Raw genomic sequence first — 5,963 nt, forward strand, 5'->3', positions numbered from 1 at the left:
CAGCTACCACTAGAATTTTATGCAAGACCCCATCATACCAATGTAAATCATGGCCTAAGCTTGTCCATCATGTTCTTAAAAGCCATTATTAAGAAAGAAGCTACTGTCACCCATGGCTTGACTATCCTTTCTCTTATAGGTGGGTTTTTTTTTCTTTTCTTTCTTTTTTTTTTTTTTTGCTATCTAACCTGCTTCTCGCTGCAGGTTAAACTCATTATTTTTGCAGTCTTATCCACTGCAGACATGGAGGGCTGATGACTCTTTTCTTTGCAACAGTCTTGTACAAACTTGAGATTATAACTCTCTACCAGTGGCCCTTTCCTCTTTAAGCTAAACAGTCCCAATTCTTTTGAACTTTTCTCCTACGATTCCAGGGATGCTGGACTGAGTAGATCATTTTTTCCTGTGGACTGTCTGCACATCTTTCCAGAAGAGAAATGTGCCAATTTCTCAGTACTTCAGCTGAACAGTAGGGACTACTTCACTTGTCTTGCAAGCTATATTACTATCTATATCGCAGTGTGATATTTGCCTTTTCCACAACAGCATGACATTGTTCAGCTTATGATCAACTATAACACCTGATCCTTTCCTGCGGAACTGCTCTCTATGCGATTGCTTCCATTTTATATTTATGTAGTTGGTTATTTCTGCCAAGTACGGAGTTTTACCTTTGTCTTAACTGAGTTCCTCTTTTTTTATTTTCCCTACCCCTTATTGTTTCATCAGCTTTTCATGACCATTTTGAATTCTAATCCTTCCCTACAGTGTATTTACAGCCCTTCCAGCTTGGTGTCAGCTGTGAATTTAATAAGCTTGCTTTTTGTTCTGTCATCCAAGTCATTAATGGAAGTGTTTGGGTAAAACCAGATCAAAGATGAACTTCTGCCGAACCCTACCCAGGCTGTCCTCCCCATCTATAACTGGCTAGTTATCAGTCTGGGCGCAGGTTTCCCGTGGTGTCTGTACCTGCTTTATAGCAGCGTGATCAAGACATTTTTTTCCCATGTCATGTGAGATAGTAGCTAAAGTCAAGATATATGTCTACTTCTCTGTTTGCGAGGCTTGTTATCCTCTCATAGAAGGAAAGCAAAAAATTCCTCCTGTCTTTTATTCATTTCCATTTCTGACTTTCAGGTGAATGCAAAAAGTTTGCCTTTTCTCGTGTTTTGTCTGTGATTTTGTGGCTTCTCCTTCCTCTTCCTTTTTCAAGATGGGCAGCACACTTGCCCTTTGCCAGGCTTCTGGAGCTTCACCTATCCTCCCTGAGCCCTCAGAGTTTACAGGAACCCATATCTTTTACTGGAGCTATCTCAATGTGTCTACATTGCCATTATTCCACTGGGAGAGACTAAGTGTCTTTGTAGTACTGCCTGATGTTATGTGGTGTTTGAAACCTTAGGCATCCAAAACTAATGAAAAGCCGCTTTCTAGGCACATGTCCCCCATGTTTCTAGCTCTCTTCTGCCCAAGCTGCTGATCTGACCCATTGTATTTTAATGTTACATCAGCTATGGAAGCAAAGATGAGGGTAACTCATGCTGAGTAGACGAAGTACATTTCCAAAACTTTACTTTTCTGGTCCTTTTACTTCTTGCAAGCAGCACTTGTTTATAAAAGTCTCCCAACTTGTCCATGTTCCTCACTGTCTTCATTAATTTTGCCAATACAGTGAGGCACAACTCACCGAAACCAGGAAAGCTAAGTCTGTTCTTAAGTTTATGTTTTGATGGAGAAGCATATGTGCATGTTGAGTCGCTAAGTAAAGAGAAAAATTATGAGGCTTTGTTTCCAAACTCAGCAGGATCTTGGCATTCCCATCTCACAAACAAGAAGCCTCCAATTAGGATTTAAATTCTTGCTAAGTCTTACAGGTGCCAAAACCTCTGCTTTGCAAAAGGGCAAGCTGGAACTCAGCAGAAGCTGAGGGCAACCATGTTATATGTTCATTTAACAAAAGCCCACCTGGCCTTGAGGTGGGACAGCAGATCCCGCTCTGTTAAGAGCCCAGCTGCAAGTGTTGCACCCAGAGGCAGGTACCACCGGCCAGCAGCTATAAAAGGCAACAGCTCTTGGCCCCTGCCAAAGTCAAAACTCAGCAGCATCTGGGAAGCAAGAGCCAATGTTTCTCCTGGGGCTAAGGTGTCACCCTGCATCTGCCTGGTGGCACCGTGGCTGTGGAAGCTTCCTGCACTGTGAACACTACAGGGTGCAAGAGGGCATGCTGCGGTCCTGGAGGTTTCCTCAAACCAGACGCTTCACCGCAGATGCTGGTGGATACCAGTCTCCTTTGAAAACTATACCGAGTAGATCAGGGCCTGAATGTGTGAGCACTTTTCAAAAAGGTTTGTGGAAATACTGTTGTATTTGTATCCTTCAGAACAGCAGAAAATGAATTAAAAAAAATGTGCATTTTTCTGTAGGGTAAAAATTGTTTTCATGGTAAAGTGGCTCCCCACCTTTTTAGCTATATTTATTCTAATGGGTTGATTTTGTAAGTAAAACAAACCCTGGGAGACTAATGAAGTTTAACAGTGTGTGTTAATTATATCCATTTTTGTTGTCTCAGTGAAAATACAAGATCCTAAATCCTATTTACAATCTGAAATTTCAGAAGTTCCAGGTCCCTCATCTGACCTTAACATCTCCTAGTTTCATGCAGCTTTCATAAGCCTGTGCACATATTTAAGTTCCCCTGTGGAGAATGTTTTTTGAGATCAGATGTTTCAGGGATTATGAACACAAGAATTCTCTTACCTTGTTTAAAATCATTTTGACGTTTTAGTATAAGTTGTTAAGATTGTTTTCTTGAACTGTCAAATGGGCCACAGTATGGGTGAACAATTTTTAGAAAAATTAAATAAAACCATTTTATTTTTTAAATGACTTCAGAATTTTACCGTAAATATTTTGTACACTCTGAACAAGTACACTCTGAATATTTTGTACACTATTTGAGGTAAATATTTTCACATGAATTCCTCCCTGGGTAATCTTTTCATCTCAGCAAATAATTAAGGCCAGGAGGGCATCTTGGTGGGAGAGCAAATAGGAATGGTTACCTCTGTCTGAAGGTGTTGTTGACCATCGGGTTTGCTGTCTGTTTTTCTCTCTTCAGCGTGCAGATGAGCTACGTTTTGCAGGCTGGCGTCAGGGTTTAGGACCTCTGCAGAGATGCAAAGAGGCTCTGCTGATTCTGGTTTCAGACCAGGTGAATCCCATTAGTTCCAGCCCAGCAGTACAGAGGATTTGAGCATCTCTCTGAAGCAGTGTGTTTGGGCCTAGAAAAGGAGAGAATAGATATGAGGCAAAAAACATGAAGGCACTACATTTTTTCCAGATCCAATGTAAGCATCAATAAACAAGACAGAGAATGCCACCTGCTTACAGAAAGGTTTTTAACTCTCAGGGCATGGAGTTTTTAATACTATTCCATTAGATATAATGAGGTTTACTGGTGCAGATTTTCCCCATGAAGTTGGTACACATTTGTTCAAAATAAGGCTCCTGCTGGGTTGCTTTATGAATGTTGAGTCTTTCAGTTCCAGTTAAATAGGTTAACCAGCTGCTTTTCAGGATACGTGGAGAAATCTGTGGACTGGTTGTTGTTCCCACTCTTGGTATTAGGATGCCTGTAACAAAAGAATAAAAACGCAGCAGATATTTCACTGTGGCCTTGCTGAAGGGAAGGCACCCCGTTGGATGCATCAGAAATTGTTCTAATAGAGGAAATAACAAAGAGGAAAATATGTTGTATTTGAAACTGTCCTTTTATTTTGTTACAAACTTACCCTCCGTCTTCAGCTTCCAGGTTCCCCTCCCATGAGTCATCATGTGTTTGTCACTTGCAAGATTTTACTCTCAAAGCCTGCAGATGTTATTAAAAGTGAGGATTATAAGGTTATGAAGTGCTTTGTAGAAGCCAGATACAGATTGGATGTTTTTATTAGAGGATTGCCAAATTTTGCTAACTGGAGCGAGTCTGAGTAATTCCCTGGAAGTTCTGCTGTGCTAGTTATGAAAGGGCTGATCTTGGAGAAGATACAGAGCTGCACCCTGGCAAGGTGCAGTTCTCAACTGTGCTGTGGGGAGGTCATGCTTGTGAGGTGGGAAGTTGGGTCATCGCCAAACCATGCGGTATGGTTTAACTGGAAAAAGGTAGTGATCGTGGCAGAAAAAGTCTCATCTACTATAAAATGCCCAATATCCTCATCTCTTGTGCACTTCAGAATACTTTTCCTGTGCTGGCATGCATTACAAACAGTAAAACTACAACATAATAAAATCCGCATATAAGGTATGTAAATCAATATTACTTTTAAACATATCGAAAATGTCTAGATTTTATAGCTTTTTATAACTTACATATTCCTATATAATACTTAAGGTATCATATAGGCCCTTAAGATACAAGCCCTTAAGCAAACGTGCTCCTCTGAAGGGGTGCGATTATGATGACCTTTTAACTGAACCCTCTTAAAGTAAGTATGTTGATGTGCTTAGTGAGTCGAGGGCCAACCCAAGCTAGTGAGCCCCAAGCAGCAGCTCAGAGGAGAAAAAAGGCTGCCTCTTACAGCTGTCATGATAAAACTTGTCTAACTGAGGCCTTCCAAGAGCTACTAAGGAGGTAATTTCTCCAGGCAGTTCATTTAAGAGGAGAAGGGGGTCAAGAAATTTCCTGAAGTTTCTAGCCTTTCGCATAACTAGCCATCCCCTACAAAGCTGGACAGTGACATAGCTGTATGAAGGAAGGGAAAAGAAAAAACAGATTTCTAAGTCACAGCTAAAGTTGTTTGTAATTCCAAGAGGAATGGGAAAGTAGTTGAATAAGGAATTTGTTTTATACTTGCAAATGCACCTTCCCTTCTGCTATAGGGCTGAATTACTGCTGCTATAATACAGTCTATTTGGTTTGTCCAAACAGACTCCTAATCGCTTAATAAATCACTTGAAAAGTAATTTGATAGGGTGGCAAATCATTAACTGGCTAGAGATCCAGCAAGCAACACCTGTTTCATACAAGAAACTTGACTGGGAGAACTGGCCCAAGAATGCCAGCGTTCAATGGCAGAACCATCATTTTTCTAATTTGTGAAGTTACTCCTCATTTATATCCGTGGGGAAAGGAAAAAGTTTGGGTCCATGTATATAATTTTAAAGTGCAATTGGTAGGCTAAATGAATATGTTTGGTATTTATGCTGTATTTTTTGTATTTCTTTGCTGTGAATTAGTCATACAGATCCAGTTCCACTCACAGAGAATCTGTTCATCAATCTGGATTCTTGTGGTTATTTGGTTTATTAAAATCTGGTTGTATGTTTCTATAGGCATGATGAGTATACTTTGCCTTGGTTACAGATACTTACTCATACTTCTGGCTAGATATAATGTGGCAAGGTGAAATTCTTAGCTTTGTTTTGATTTGATGGATAATTTTGAATTTTAAGATTGCTCTGACAGTATCCAACTGGGTGTGGGTTTTGAAATCTGCCTTTGGGGAGTGCAACTTGAATTCAATTATGAATTTCAGATTTAAAAAAACACATCAGAAGAAAAGTTTCTCTGTAAGATGGAACAGAGGATGCATACTAAATGTTATCAGGTAGTTATACATTCCTTATTATGGTTGTATTTTCTTTTTTTGACAGACAGAAAAAGAGAGTCTTTGTGTTCTGAATGTCTTTGTTTTGGTGTGACCACATGGTTTGATAGCTGTTGTATGTAATTTCGTCAAAGAAAATTGTCACATCATAACAAGAAATACTGTGCTAAGATTAAACGGCAGATCTGGATTCTGGATGCACTTTATTCAGTGTTTTCCGTGACATGGAATAAGCTGTGTAACCTCAACTACCTCCAGTTTGCCCTTTTTGCAGCATGGTGATAACAATGACTCACTTCCTCATGGGGGTATTTTGAGGCTTAGTTGAAGTCTGAGAAGTTGTTTCTGACCCTGAGAAAA

Source organism: Dromaius novaehollandiae, chromosome 4 (assembly GCF_036370855.1).
Source record: "Dromaius novaehollandiae isolate bDroNov1 chromosome 4, bDroNov1.hap1, whole genome shotgun sequence".
Taxonomy (NCBI): Eukaryota; Metazoa; Chordata; class Aves; order Casuariiformes; family Dromaiidae; genus Dromaius; species Dromaius novaehollandiae.